Raw genomic sequence first — 16532 nt, 5'->3', positions numbered from 1 at the left:
TTGTCACAGGGAAAGAAAGGAGTGACGCACAAACAAACACAGGACATTCTTTTCTGCTTTATTTTATTCACAGAACTGAGCCAGGTTCTCAGCTAGCATAAAGCAAAGTGGTGGCATGGCTTTTATGGAGCTCTGCTGATGAACACCAGCTGAGAAATTGGCTCAGTAATTACACAACTCCTATTTCCTTCAAAGTTCTAAAAGCCTACATGTGTAATTCCACCTTTGAACATTCCACCTAAAATACAAGTGTACTGCTGCCCCTTTAGCTAGTAGCAACTTCTGTAATACCTTTTGAAGCATGCACTGAGAACAATATACCAATAAGTGCAGATGGGTGTGATTTAATAGACTATCAGTGCTTCCTTATAATGTGCTCTCATTTTTATGAAATTATTTTACAAACTGTTTATACAACTGTATTGCAGTCTAATGATCGCTCCTGAACTATTTGTCATGACTGTGCTGCATATAGAGTTTTCTATTTGGGCTATAGCATTTGTGTGGTGTTTTTGGCCACCTAAAATTCAGATAGTTATACAAACACTTCCAACACAAACACGCATGGACATTCATAACATTTGTGGAAACAGAAAGTGTCATTTTAAATAAACATTTGCTGATACAAGTTTTAATAAAAAATAAATGTAATCATAGTGGGTTTTGTTTGAATGAATGTTCATCTTATTATTTTATTTGCAATTTTCAGTCGCTCTAGAAGTGTTCTCCAGCTAGTCGAGATGTGCCCCAATAACTTATTAATGCCTAATGTGTCATGACATATATCCAGTAGCTGTTAGTCTGTCGCTCCATAATTTTGATTTTTAACCTTTTTCATATTCCTCCCAGGGGTTTCTGAGTTGTATCCTTCCACTGTGATAACTAGTTGATAGTGTCAGGAAAAGAGAAAATAGTAGGGAAAAGATTATACATATTTCTCACAACTATTTTTAATATAATTACTGTTACATCAGTTTGTGGTGGCTTTTTATTTTCTTGTAGTGTTCTCTGAAAAATCTGGGTCCTTTCTGCTGCTTTTTATCCCTGTGAGTCTGGATGTCTTTACAGTAGAAGTTTTAAAATAGTTCCTTATTTGCCTATCATTGCAGGTCCCGGTTACCTGCATTGGGTGTGAAAGAGTACAAATTTCTCTTATTTCCCTGGCTACTGAACAGTAAGTACCCTGTAATCTAGAATTGTTGAAAAGGGGACAATAAAGCCTGCAACTTTTCTCTGAACAATGCAGCGGACACTGGCAGTATTTCCTAGTGTACTGTCTATATCTCTTATGTTATTAATAACTGTTCTGGATACCATGCACCAGAAAAAGGAAGTGAGTAGGCAATTGAGTTTAATGATGCTACCCATCCACCTACATTTCTGCTTGTTAGACTAGAATGGGGTTCCTGAATATGTGATAAATTTGGATCGCCTTCCCATTAAATTCTTCAAATCCCATTTCCTCTTTTTCAGGTAAGGTGACCCAGATGAAAATGATCATCTTTTGATACCATTCCCACCCAAATGAGACCTTTGGCTAGATCTGTGCCAATGTAGTGTACAAGTCCTTTGCGTGTTACCATGTCTTCATCTACTGGCTAGTCTGAGCAGCTCTGCAGCCTGCAACTAGCATAGCACTAAGATACTTTTCAGCTTGGTGGGTAGATGCCTGTGCTTTTGGTGATGAAGACCCTCTGTTCAGTTCCTGTTGATTACCACAATATCTGTCTGAGTATGCAGTCATAGTATGTTACAGCCAGACATCTGACAACTTCAAGATATTTTTGTCAGAATCTTCTCTCAAATGCCTTGATATTGGGTCTGTTCAGTGCTTGTTTGTGTGATGGATTTCTGTGGTACATGTGACAGGGTCAGGCCAGATGGATACAGGAGAGTTCCAATTGGGGTTCAGGAGGTGGGTGGGCAGAGCCTCCCACTGCTAAAGGACCTCCTCCCAGCCTAAGGGGAGGATCCACTGGGCCTGGAAACCAAATAATTCCAGGGGACAACTAATGAGATAACAGGGACAGGAGTGAGGTCAAAGGGTCAAATAAAGGGAACCTGACGGAGACACCGAGCAGAGAACCCTGGACAGCGCCCACTGCTCCTCAAAGGCGTCAAAGGAGCCAGTGGACGCCACCCAGAGGAACTTTGTCCGGATGCGTGAGCGGATGGAAGATCAGAAATAGGCCCCACAGTCACAGGAGACCCCATTGGCCAACCTCCGCTCCCTGGTTTTATAGATGGCTGTTTTAGCCAGGGCTAGGAGAAGATTGACCAGGATGTCTCATGGCTTTGTGGGGCCACGGATGGGGAGTGCATATATAAGGAGGTGAGGGGAAAAGTGCAGCCAGAAGCATAACAAAATATTTGTGAGGAGCTGGAATAAGGGCTTCAACCTGGCGCACTCCAAGTAAATGTGCGCCAGGGTCTCCCTCACACCACAGAAGGGGCAGGTGTCCGGGACGAGGGTAAACTGCGCCAAGTACACGCCCATGTTCATGGCCCCATGAAGGAGCTGCCAACTGATATCCCCGGCAGGCCTCAGGACCAGGGCAGAGTATAGGCTGGCCCACCGGGGCTCCTCACCTTCTAGAGGTGGGAGGAGGTCCCACCACTTTGTGTTAGGGCGGGACTAAGGGTGAGGAAGTGAAGGGTGTGGAGCACAAGCATGTATACATGTTTCCTTGGTGCAGTCTGGAAACGAACCAGCTGCAAGTCGTGCAGCCGGCTCATGGTGAAGAGGCAGGGGGGGCAAATTGGGTCCATAGGGCAGGGACCTGATGAAAAGATCCGGAGGGCCTGGGGTGGAGGGTGGGTGGGGCGTGCCCTCTCTCAGGACCCAGTCGAGGTAGGCCCAAGCAGCGGTCGGTAAACCAGCCCTCGCCTCCTGTAGTACACGCTGGGGAGTATGAGGCCTGGAGAGCCCCATGCATTGAGCGATCAACAGAGGATCCAGCCAGTCTCCCAGGTCATAATCCAGAAGGTCTCCGACCCTGGTAACTTCTGCGAGGACCAACCTCTGTCACACCCAGGGGGACTCCGCCACCTGCACACGGAGCTGAGGGTTGTGTAGCAGGGGTTCTGCAAGGAGATCTGCCCCCTCAGTGGCCGCCAAGGACCTGATCGCTGAGAACAGCTTCCAGGTCCAGAAGAGGTCCTGATAGAAGACCAGCAGTCCGAAAAGGTCTACCTGCACCATAAAGGAGCCTCTTCAGGGCCTGGTGGCGGAAGACAGGGACCTCAGTGTGTAAGCACTTCAGGCCCTGCCCTCTCTGCTTCAGGGGCAGGTCGAGGACCCCTGCAGAGACCCAGTGCAGTCCTGTCCAAAAGAACTCCAAAATCACCATCCGGAGGTCGGCCAGGAAGCCTGGGGCCGGGACCAAGGTGTTGAGTTGGTACCAGAGCATGGACAGGACTAACTGATTAAGCACCAGTGCCTCTCCCTCGGAGGAAGAGGCACTGGAGTAGTCCTGTCCATTTCTGGAGCTGCTCCATCACCCTGCCCGCTAAAGTGTGCCATTCTCCAGCGGAGATGGATGCATGGCAGAAAGGTAAAATGCCAAGATTGAGCAGCAGACTCGCACTCCACTGGATGGCCTGAAGCGTGGGTGGGAGGGAGATCACCTTCCAGCCATCCCCGACCACCAGGCCAGAGCTCTTGATCCAGTTGACCTGGGCGGAGGAGGCTGCCGAGTAGATGGCCTGGCAAGCCTCTACCTGCACCAAGTTGCCCGGGTCCTGGACCACGAGGAGCACGTCGTCGGCATACACCAACAGAACCAGCTGCAGCTTCGGCTCTCGCAGCACCAACCTTGTCAACCTCCTGTGGAGGAGGCAGAGGAAGGGCTCAAGTGCAAGAGCATACAGCTGGCCCAAGAGGGGGCACCCCTGCCTGACCAGACACTCTGCAGAGGAGTACAGCACCTGGAGAAAACCCACAAACTAGGGTCCAAAGCCAAACGCTCGCAGAATGCTCAGGAGATACCCATGGTCCACCCTGTCAAACACCTTCTCCTGATCCAGGGACAGGAGGGCAAACGACAGACCATCCCTACACCTGAGCTCCAAGAGGTCCCGGACCAGATACAGGTTATCAAATATGGTGCAGCCCGGGACGGTGTAGGTCTGGTCTGGGTGGACCACGTCCACCAGCATGGACCTTAGCCGCAGCGAGATGGCCTTGGCTACGATTTTGTAGTCCATGCTGAGGAGCGAGAAGGGACACCAATTCCGTAAGTCACAGAGGTCCCTCTTCTTCAGCAATAAGGTGAGTACGGCTTGCCTGCACAAAAAAGGGAGGACCCCGCTCTTCAAGGACTCGGCCCAGACAGTGAATTGGTCTGGGCCGAGGACGTCCCAGAACACGTGGTAGAACTCCACAGTCAGCCCATCCATTCCCAGAGATTTGTTGGTGGGCATGCAGCAGAGGACTTCCGAGAGCTTGGCGAGAGTGAAAGGCAGCTCTAGCCAGTCTTGGTTGCTCGCGCTGAACATCAGAAGTCCGTCCCAGAGCACTCTGCAAGCATTAGGTTCGGTCAGATCTGGGGAGAAAAGGCCTGCGTAGCAGGCCCTGGCCTTCCTGCACATCTCCGCCGGATCCGTGAGGGGGGTGCCGTCCTCTGCCAGGAGGCAGGTGATGTGCTTCTTGGCCCCTCTCCTTTTCTCCAGGGCATAGAAGAAGCGGGAGCCGCGATCCATCTCCCGAAGAAGGCAGATGTGGGATCAAACAAAAGCATGCCTTAGAGTTGCTGTTGTCTCAGAAGTACTTTGCCTAAGAGTTTTCTATTCTTAAATGAAGTATGTGTCTTCTATAGAATAATCCTAACAAACTGAGAAATGTAGTGTTTGTAACTTTAATGAGTGTACAGTAATCATAAATATTTCTGAAAACTTTTTTTCTTGAATATTTAAAAAGCATCTGTTATCTAATGTCTCACTTAATATCACTTAAGTGCATGTAATATCTATAAAGCTATTGCTACTTCTACTTGTGTCTCTTATTAATAAGCAAATATTGAATAGAAAAATAAATAAATAAAGTAACCATATTTAAGATTGCTCTCTAAAGATAGAATGTTACTTAATGAGAAAATTCTGTTGTAATCATAAGCCAATGTTCCCCCTGCGTTAAACTGTAAAGCAGTTATTACTGGTATGTATAAGAGCTGAAATATTAAATAAACACTGACATTTTTCATATTTTTCTTTAATGTATGAAGTCTCCCTAATCAGTGGAAAACTCCTGCACAATAAGTCAAGCCATTCAGGCTTACAGTAAGTTTAGTATGTGATTCATCACTGTATTCAAGTTTTATGCTGGTAAAGCTTCATTATTTTTAGGGATGAATCAGGCCCCCCTCTTAATGAGTAATATCATCCTGTAAAAACAACCCAGAAACTCTTTTAACTATAAAAATCTAGTAAGATTATAGTGAGCCAGTGTCCGGTTATTCTGATGTTTGCAGTGTGCTGATTGTGCAAGATACACAGATGCAGATAAACCATGAACGAAAACAGAGACAGATTACTCTAATGAACTTCTTTTCAGCATCTCATACACTAGAACTTACATTATGTCTACTGCTCCCAACATGGCCTTCATGATTACCTCAGATAAACACAAGGTGTAACTGGATGATTCAGCCACTTCATGTTACTGAACAACATTAAAATATACTGAATTCAAATGAACTGTATACATTCTTGCACTATTCAGAGTTCCTTTGAACTCAGTGGGGAGGACACTAAGGGTATGTCTACACTATGAAATTAGGTCGATTTAATAGAAGTCGATTTTTTAGAAATCAATTTGATAAAGTCAATTGTGTGTGTCCCCACTAAGCGCATTAAGTCAGTGGTGTGCGTCCAGAGTACCGAGGCTAGCGTTGACTTCCGGAGTGAGTGTTGCACTGTGGGTAGCTATCCCATAGATATCCCACAGTTCACGCAGTCTCCACTGCCCACTGGAATTCTATGTTGAGCTCCCAATGCCTGATGGGGCAAAAACATTGTTGCGGTGGTTCTGGGTACATGTTGTAAGGCCCCCCTCCCTCCGTGAAAGCAATGGCAAAAAATCATTTCTCACCATTTTTCCTGGGTTACCCATGCAGACAACATATCATGGCAACTATGGAGGCCTCTCAGCTCACTGTCACCGTATGTCTCCTCGGTGCTGCTGGCAGACACAGTTCTGCAGTTCTACACAGCAGCATCCCCTTGCCTTGCCTTGCGGGTGGCAGACAGTGCAATACGACTGCTAACCATTGTTGTCGTCCCATGGGTGCTCCTGGTTGACCTCGGTGAGATCGGTCGGGGATGCCTGGACAAAAATGGGAATGACTCCAGGTCATTCTCTTCTTTAAGTTTCGTCTAATGGAGATTCAGTCCTGCCTGGAATATCATGCCAGCTGGAGGCTTCTGCCTCAGGCTGCTCTCCCAGTCAGCAGCACTGCACGATTGCACCTACCCCAGCCTACCCCTTGCTCCCATGGCTCATGAAGCCTGGACAGTAATAAGGAGCAGTTGAACTATAGGCTGAGCAAGTGCTTAATGGTGGTAGAATGTGCCTTTGGACATTTAAAAGCTCACTGGCACAGTTTACTGACTTGGTTAGATCTCAGCGAAACCAATATTCCCATTGTTATTACTGCTTGCTGTGTGCCCTACAATATCTGTGAGAGTAAGGGGGAGATGTTTATGGTGGTGGGAAGTTGAGGCAAATCGCCTGGCCGCTGATTACATACAGCCAGACAGCGGGGTGGGTAGAAGAGCACAGCAGGGTGCACTGTGCATCAGAGAAGCTTTGAAAGCCAGTTTCATGACTGGCCAGGCTACTATATGAAAGTTCTCTTTGTTTCTCCTTGATGAAAACCCGCCCCCTTGGTTCACTCTACTTCCCTGTAAGCCTCCCCCCTTTGATCTCCACTTGCAGAGGCAATAAAGTCATTGTTGTTTCAAATTCATGCATTCTTTATTAATTCATCACACAAATTGGGGGATAACTGCCAAGGTAGCCTGGGACGGGTGGGGGAGGAGGGAAGCACGGGGTGGGGTAGTTGTAGGGGCACCCCTTAGAATGGCATGCAGCTCATCATAGAAGCGGTGTGTCTGGGGCTCTGATCCGGAGCGGCCATTTGCCTCTCTGGTTCTTTGGTAGGCTTGCCTGAGCTCCTTAAGTTTCACACGGCATTGCTGCAGGTCCCTGTTATAACCTCTGTCCTTCAAACCCTTGGAGATTTTTTCAAATATTCTGGCATTTTATCTTTTGGAACAGAGTTCAGATAGTACGGATTCATCTCCCCATACAGCGATCAGATGCAGAACCTCCCGTTCGGTCCATGCTGGAGCTCATTTAAAAGTTTGCGGGGCTTTTCTTGTCTACCTGGCCAGTGCATCTGAGTTGAGAGTGCTGTCCAGAGCGGTCACAATGGAGCACTCTGGGATAGCTCTCAGAGGCCAATACCGTCGAATTGCATCTACACTACCCCAAATTCGATCCTGCAGGGTCGATTTCAGTGCTAATCCCCTCATTGATTTTAAGAGCCCTTTAAGTCGACAAAAATGGCTTCGTCGTGTGGACGGGTGCAGGGTTAAATTGATCTAACGCTGCTAAATTTGACCTAAACTCATCGTATAGACCAGGGCTGATCATTTCTGTGGAAACCTGAATGTTGCATAATGATACATAGATTCTAAAGTTAAATGCATTGCAAATAAGACTCAACATTCTTTCCCTGGAAGCTGTAGCTCAGGGTTGCAGCCTCATGTAATTTCATCATTCTTCCAAACACTGTGTCAGATTCCTCAGGCAAGAAGAAAATGAAGATTGGACCATTTTAATGTCTAAAAAAAATCAGGTAAAACCTTTTCTGTTGGGCGAAAACTTTTTGAGTTGTGTTATTTTTTTGCAGGTTTTTTTTTTCAATTCATTTTTAAGGCAATGGTTGTAGGTAACTGACTGTTGAACTGGATAGTTATTCTTTCAAATACTAATAAACTCAGCTGGAAATGCTGCTTTTTTTTCCCTTTTCCAGGTCCAGGAGCATTTGTTCATCCTTGTCTGGATAGTCTGTAAACTACTTGTCGCGGATCTTCAGCAGATGTTTGATATTTTGAGAGTATTCACCACACAAAATTAAAAGGTCCCACAATATGTTAAGAGATTTTAATTGCCGGGATGGAAAGGTTAACAGCATTTTAAGAACAGTTTGTAAATATCAATAGTTTTCTAAAGAAAATTCCAAGACAAAAGGAAATACTATAAGGGATTAAAAGTATGTCAGGATTTTAAATGAAAATAGTTTCTATTTTGCTCGGTCTAGCAATTAGAAAGTTAAAAGGTACTAAGCATTTTTCATCAGAAATAGTCTCTGAAGCATTTTTGAAAATATGCTTTATTTCACAGAGAATAATTGGACCAGATTCTCAAGTGGGGTAAGTTGACATAGCACCATTGCAGTCAATATAGCTACACCAATATCCCTAGCTGAGAAACTATCCAACTGATTATTATTACTTATATGACACACATCATATGGAATAATCTATTCCTCTATTCTAAAGGTAAGAATACTTGTGCTATTTAGATTCAAATTCTTCTCCACTAACAAGAGCACTCACCATCCTTAATAGCTTTTCTGGATGCAACATTCAACAATGGATGGAGGAAACGTGGCACTCAACTAAGGTCTGTCTGGTGGCAGAACCAAAAAACTGCATACTAACAAGGCCTGCTCCAAAATCTCAAGGAAACACCAAATATGAGTGACATTTTTGCATTCAATGCTGACTCCCACTTTGCCAATTTTTCTAATAATGGAGTTTGCAATTGAAAAATTGAGTGAGTCCTTTAAGGCAGAATCCAGATATCTGCCCTCTTGAAGCACCACAAACGAGGACAATATTAGCTACAAACCTCAGAAAGGTTCACTGGATCTCCACTAGATCCTTGCACTGCTCTCTTTCATTCAGGGAGGATCCTCTTGAATGGCTGAAGGACATAACATTTTCTAAACCCAAGCTAATATCTTGTGTAGCAGGGTGGACCCCTGCTCCTGCCCTGAGGGGTTTAAAAGCGGCCTGGCAGGGTTTGAGAGCTGTGGCTCTAAAAGCTGGGCTGATTGGGGAAGTGGCTGCAGCTGAGCCACACTCCAATCAGGCCACAACTGGCCCCTATAAAAGGCTGTAAGCCAGAAGCCCAAGGAGTCTCTCCCTCTGCCTGTAGAGGGAGAAGGGCCTGGCTGCAGGGAGCTAGAGACCGGATACCTGAGTGAAGCAGGGCTGGGGACAGGCTGAGGAGCTGGGGAGCTCCAGTCTGGAAAGCCCCATGCTGCGGCCTAGCATTGGGTTAACAGGTACTGGGGTTGCAGAGGGCAGCCCAGGGGTAGGCCAAGGCAGCAGGTCCAAACCCTCCTTGCCAGTGATGAATAGGCTGATACTGCAGTCTGCCCCAGGATGTGAGGCTAGACAATGACTGGCAGTAGCCATACACTGAGGCAAGGTGGGGATAGAGGGTGGGGGTTCCCTGAGGAGGGGAAACCCTGAGAGAAAGGGGTTACTGCCAGGGGGCAGCACCCCCATGTAAAAGGGCATTGGATCCAGGGAGGGACACGGGGGGCCAGAAGACAGGCGGATCACCGGCCTGCAGAGGGCGCTCCAGGGCTGGAACGAGCTAATTCCCGGAGTCACCAGCGGGAGGCGCCGCAGGGGTGAGTTCGACCCATCTACACTTGAGTGATCAACAGATAGAGTATGAATACAGAGATTTCCTTCACGGTTTTTCTGAAGAATGGCTTTTGCGTTGACCATGACACTAAAGATGATTGCAGATCAGAGTGAAGTGGTTCCCGTTCTGTCAAGCCCAATAAACAACCAGTACATGTCCTATTTAAGGAGAAAGCTGCCATTTCTATTGCCCATATCTCTTTTCTTTTGTCTTTTTCACATCTCTGGTAAAGGCAAACGGCTTAGAGCATCTGCATTCCCTGCTTCTTACCAGCTTTGTATAACATGGTATATTCATAGGCTCTTAATGTCACTGCCCATTGTGTGATGCCATCTGTGGCACAGGCTTCATCTCACTAAACATTAAGATTGGGTGCTGTGATCAGTGAAAATTGTAAACTTTGCCCATATATGTATTTTTGAAACTTCTGCACACTAAAGATAAAAGTTAATCCTTTTCTATCTAAGTGTGGAAAAATTATGTTCAGCAGAAGACAGAGTCTGGGATACAAATCCAGTTAGTTTCTCTGACCCATCCTCCAACCAGTGAGATAAAAATGCTTCAATTCCTATTAGGAAGTATATCACAAGACAAGATCAGTTCTTTGTCAGCTTGATAATGGACCAGGATTTCTGAGGACTGCAACAATAGTTTAGAATCCTGAAAGTTTGTTTTTTCTTGAGCTTATTTCCAGTACCATTTAACCCTTTCTAAGTTATACAGAAGCATTAGAAGTATTGATAATTTTTTGGCAAAAACTTACTGTAGTAATTCAGCAAGCCTAAGTAAGCCTTCAGCTCTGAAATATTCATAGGTGCAGGGGCAGCCTGAATTACTTTGACTTCCTCTGTCACTGAGGGGTAGCCCTTGGGCATCCACTTTATATCCCAAGTATATGGTTTCATGTGCCAGGAAGTAACACTGATCCTTTTTTAGATACGGACCTGTTTCCTTTAGCCTGTTTAGCACTTCTGATAAATTTTGTAAATATTCTATTTCTGTGGTTTCTGTGATATACTGCTGCATGTGGAATTCCTTGAATCAATCTTTCCAGGGTTTTCTGAAAATAGCAGGAGCTGAGGACACCAATTGTAAGGTAACCAATTATATTTAAAAAGTCCTTCAGGAGCATTTGCAGTGGCATACTGCTTGGAATCTTCATCCAGAACGATCTGTTGTCAGGCATGGCTGATGTGTAACTCTGTGAACAATTGCCCTTCAGCTAAAACTGCAAACAAATCCTCAATTTTTGGAATTGGGTATATATTGTTACCACATATGTGTATGCAGCCATTCACGTTCAACCCTGGTAATATTGGTGCTGCCCATTCAGAAAACTTTACAGGTTTAACTTTACAGGTTGTCTGTAGTCTTTTTAACTCAATTTAAACTTTTTGTTTTGTGACAAAGGATACAGATCTGGGTTTGAAATAATGTGGCATGATATTTGGGTTTATGTAGATTTTAGCAGTAGAGTCTTTTCAAGTGTCCAGTTCATCTTGAAATAATTCCTTATGTGTATTTAAAACAGTTCCCAGAACTAGATCATCTTCTGATTTCAGGTGATGCACTTTACTTTTCCAATACAGTGAAAGGTTATCCCTCTGCTGAGCAACTCTGGTCCAGTGCCTGCTGTGACAGGTTTCCCACTCCCCTCTCCCCTCAGGGGTGCAACCTGGTACTGGGGTACTGCTGAACCCTCTGTCTCACCAGCCCAGGCTCCCTCTCACCCCATGATACTGTGACAAGCTATAATCTCAATCCAGGGCTTGTACTCACACAGGCTGAGACACACCCAGCTGCTGTTACCTGAGTGCTTCTCCTCAGCCACTCATGAACTAACAATAGAGGGCTAGTCTACACTTACGAGCCGGGTCGATGCGGTGAGTTCAACTTCTCGGAGTTCGAACTATCGCGTCTAATCTGGATGCGATAGTTCGAACTCCGGAAGCGCCGCGGTCGACTCCGGTACTCCACCACTGCAAAAGGCGGTGGCGGAGTCGACCTTGGAGCCGCGGACTTCGATTCCGCGGCGTCTGGACGGGTGAGTAGTTCGAACTAGGGTACTTCGAATTCAGCTACGCTATTCACGTAGCTGAATTTGCGTACCCTAGTTCGACCCCGCTTCTTAGTGTGGACCAGCCCAGAGAGGCTGCAGCCAATTCTCCACAGCTCCCTAGCCTTGGACCCCAGAACTGTACCATCCTGCCCCAATCAAAAGTCTGACCAGTATAAATGTATTTCCCAGTCCGCCCCTCCCTAGATGTGGAGAGGACAATTCACAAACCCTTGTTAACTGAGCTGAGATTCTCGATGCACTTCAAGTAAACCACACTGTTTTAAGCAAAAAATATAAAACATATTTATTAATTACAGAAAGATATATTTGAAGTAATTATAAGTAATAGCATACAGATCAAAGTAGATTATCATAAGAAATAAAAGAAAATTGCAATCTAAGTTCTCTAAACTGGATAGGATTTAAATCAATAGTACAAACAGTCCACCAAGCTTCCATACACAGGCAGGCTTTCTTCTTTCCTGCCTGAAGCCCCCCCTCCCCAGTTCAGTCTTTGTTCCTTAGGTGTTTTCACATGCTGTGTTGTAGGAAGAGTGAGGCCTATTGGTGATGTCACTTCCCCCTTTTATAGCTTCTTCCAAGCCAAGTTCCCAGCACAGTTTGTGGGGGAAATACAGGTACCGAAATGGAGTTCAGAGTCATGTGATCTAGTCACATGCCTTTGCATTCTTCAATGAGTCATGGCAGCCATTATCCATAGGCTGACTGAAGCATCCACAGGTGAGGATAAGCTCTTCCATGGCCCATTGTCTTTGTTTATGGGCCATTCAACTTGAAAAGGTCATTCATAATGTGCCTTCTAGACTGTATGTAAAGCTTTCTGAGTGTTAACCCAGGTGTAAGCAAATTTGAAATGCAGATACATATTAAGATTACATTATTTTGTATGCATAGTCAATCTCTTGCATACCAGTCCATTCTAATATACTGTATTTGCAGGTAAAATGAGCCTATGGGAAATTTATAAGCAATTAGGAGAGACAGTTATCCAGTTACTTGTCCATCTCTACCCCTTTTTATGAGAGCCTATCTCAAGAGAGATGATCTATGTGGAATACTACCACTCATTTTACATTACAATAACTTTTTTTCTTTCATTTCCATGTCTCAGCAGTTGGGTTCTCCTAGGTAAAATGAGGATCTAGAGAAGTAGAGGAAAGCTTTTATACATATAACATTTGACAGCTTGAAAGTCATGATGGTATGACATACTGTTGAACAGTCTAAAGCTATTGATTCCATCATATTCTGATCAAGCAGATCTTCTTTCTCTGTCACTGTGCTTCTGCTGCAAACTCTCTGTTGGTACTATCCACCAAAAGCAAAAATTCTCCTGTCAAAATATTCACACAAGTAGTACAAAGTAATAGCTGTTCTTTCTCTGCACTTACATTCAAATGTAAGTCTTATTGACTTTTTTATTCTAGGTTTGTTTTAATACTTGGAAAATACATTTTTCTTGTTGTGCTGAGATGCCTTGTTTATTGCTGTACAGTTTCTTTTCCTGACAGATTATATTTTATATGTCCAAGCCTCCAGGAATATTCAGCAATGGTAGAAAGACAGGAAGTTAGAGAAAATAATTAAAACCCAATTTTGGAATCAAGTAATTTAGGCCCTGCTTTAATTGCCTAACACTGAAATTTACTTTTTGCAAAAATAAATGACAATATAAATATTTGTAGTTATTTTTATATAACTGTTAGGCATAAGGCAGTAATATTTCAATAAATCAACACAAGTACTGAATCTATGTAGATTAATTTAAATTACATACCTTCAGTTACTGCTCTCTGAAGATATTTTGCCATCTTCTCAGCTGTGTATATTTGCACAACTCCACAGATTTCAGGGTCAATTTACACCAACTGAGGATGTATATTTGTTGTGATAAGTAATCACTCTTGGGCCCATGATGGGAATTCCGCAAGATCAAAACCTTTTGGTCAAACAGATACCCTTTGGGCCATTGTCTCTAGTGGAGTATAGGCATCCCATGCTAGAGTGCCCTAACAGCTATAATAGTTCCTTTCAAATGGGAAGTGAAAATATACCCATTTGTACAACAAAACATAAGGGCTAGAATGAATCACAAATGTTTATCAGTGGGCGATTCATAAACTGGACCACCCAGAAATAGCCTGGAAGGAACTGAGACTCAGCAAATCACAACTGTCCACATACTCTTCTGTAAGAAGAGCAATCTATGGCAGCCTTTGAAAGGGCTGCAGCTTACTCCTCCTGGTGCATCCCACCAGCAGTGCTGAGGGGTGCCAGGAGGGAAGGTTATGACTCTACCCACCTCCTGTCATTCTCTGCTCTGTTCCTGCCCACTTGCTCCTTGTCTAGGGCACTCAGAGTTCAGTGCCTGATCTCCTCAGATCCAGGTTCCCTAACTTGGCTATTCAGGGGTAAGATGGAGACTTACTTCCCTGCATGCTAGGGCTAGTCGCAATGTAGCCCTAAGTGAATAATAAAATGGAAAAGAATACAAAACTCACAACTCTTTGGGCAGGTGTATGTATAGTTGGTCTTCTATTACAGCATATGGATAGTGTGGTCCAGTGGCTAAGACACTAGGCTTGAAGTCAGGCAATCTAGCTTCCATTCTTGATTTCATCCCTAACGCAGTATGTGACTATGGACAAGCCACTCTGTGCTGCAGTTTTCCCATCTATAAAATGGGGATAAAATACAAGTACTTACCTATATTTTAAAAGTGCTTTGAGATACTGTATATAATACATTTTATCCAAGAAAGTGAAAAGTATTGTCTGCATTTATCAGTTCTTTTATGGAAACTCTCCCCTCTAAGTGACTGATTTTGAACAAATCAAGGGTAGCAGACACCAAAATTATTAATGATCTGTTGTCTATTTTGTGATCTCAGTGCAGCCGCTCATTGAGATTTAAGGAACAGCCACATCTGGAATTAACTGGCATTGTGGTTGTACATTTCAACAGAGAAACCAATGAATGAATTTGCAATGGAAGCTCAGCAATTGTATCTTCCCATCCTTAAAAGATGTCCTTCTAATAGGGTTGATGCCGACTGGTAAGGGCAGAAAAAATACACTTGTACTGTTACAGTCTTTTCTGTACCTGTTCTGTAGATCAAAGTCTTTTAAAATCAAATTTTGTAGGACTGTTTTTTTTCAGAGGAACATAAAAGAGAAAGTTGCCCAAATCACATTAAATTTTGATATTTTTTTTTAGGCTTCTCTGAAAAGCAAGTCTTTGGCAATAGGAAGTGTGTGTGTGTGTGTGTGTGTGTGTGAGAGAGAGAGAGAGAAAGATACATACATACATACATACATACACAAACATGAATATTTTGGCATCTATTTGTAATATGCACTTAGTACAGCATTGGTTACTGTTGAAAATAGCAGCATTCTCTCTGTGAGATATTATCTGTAATAAACAAGGGGGAAAAAGACCATCTCCATGTTCAAAGTCCCAGCAGTTTTTCCATAAAATGTTAGTGTTGTTTTTGGCTTCGGGGATCAGTTTTATACACCTAGTTGGATTATGTTTTTTAAAGATTCACTCGCAAAACTGAAAAGAGCAGCACAGCATATTTAGTCTGATTGAATGGCCAATAAACTCAGGGAAATAGTAGGGAGTGATTCTCAGATGCCCCCTTCACTGTTTCTATGTATTATATTATATGCCTGATCACATAATAGTCACTTCTCAACACAGCAATTGTAGTTGGACTGACTCCCAGGAACTTGTTTCAATACCACTTTCTTCACTGCTGTCCCTTACTACACTGAACACTCATTGAACATCCTTCCTTCTTCACCCCAACACATAATAATTTCCTATGGCAAGAGTGTGGAAGCTGCTGGAGGTTATGTTTCGGATGGCTGTTTTCTTATCCTTAATGACAAGGAATGTTTGACAGTAAACTCGTTATAAAAGGGGTCGATTCTGCAACCATGAAACATATAATCATTCAGTTAGTCCCTTGTAATTTTGCCCCATGATTAAGGATGACTGAATCAGAGCCTAAGCAAGTATATTTTCTGTGGCTTCAGATAACAGTATATAACAGCCTCATGTATAAATGTACTATGACATTGAGCAAGTGAAGAGTGGGTTACTGCTTATGACAGCACAATGAAAATTCAAGGAGAGAAGTATATCTAGTGCCTCTGATGTGATGAAGAGAATGTTTGGATAGGTTTGCTGGATGGATTCCCTAGTGAAGGAAACTATTTGTCTTTTGCAGGGCAATTTGCATTGGAAGGTCCTTGATGTATCAGTGACTTTTGTCCAGCTTTACACTGTAAAATGTAACAACTTTATTTTGCATTCTCAGAGTTCTATCTTCAGTAGAATCTGGTATCCAAGTACTTCATTGAATGTTTTTGTCATTACAGGTTATGCATTTTCTTAACAGTTGCCAATATTACACCATAGTCCATCTGCTGCTTTGGTTCTCAGACCTTATAGCATTATTACAGGATCTTCTATCCATTACACTGAAGTTTTGATTAATAGTATCAAGTAGCTGGTTAGATAACCAGAATATTTTGTTTTTCCTGAGGCACTGCCTCTCTGGTGCTGTCCTTTGTAACCTACATCCACCACTGTGTTGTTTCATCTTATATTTATGAACCACTGTCAACTGTGGTTAAACATCTGCTTGCTATCTGGCATGATTCCACTAGTTTTAGACCATGTTTCCAAGTATGATGATGCTTTCATTGTTTTGTT

General features: G+C 43.7%; 1 long non-coding RNA gene across 1 annotated transcript in view; it reads left to right on the top strand.

Moving 5' to 3' along the window:
- Positions 1-1108: 1108 nt before the first annotated feature.
- The window catches only part of LOC123365141, an 88580-nt gene continuing 73156 nt past the window's right edge, over positions 1109-16532 (top strand). The window contains exon 1 of the long non-coding RNA XR_006577445.1: positions 1109-1174. This is a non-coding gene — a long non-coding RNA (uncharacterized LOC123365141). The remainder of the gene's footprint in view (positions 1175-16532) is intronic.

This window comes from Mauremys mutica, chromosome 2, assembly GCF_020497125.1.
Source record: "Mauremys mutica isolate MM-2020 ecotype Southern chromosome 2, ASM2049712v1, whole genome shotgun sequence".
NCBI classification, from domain to species: Eukaryota; Metazoa; Chordata; order Testudines; family Geoemydidae; genus Mauremys; species Mauremys mutica.
Note: the sequence above shows the minus strand (reverse complement) of the source record. Positions and strands in the feature narration are given on the sequence as shown.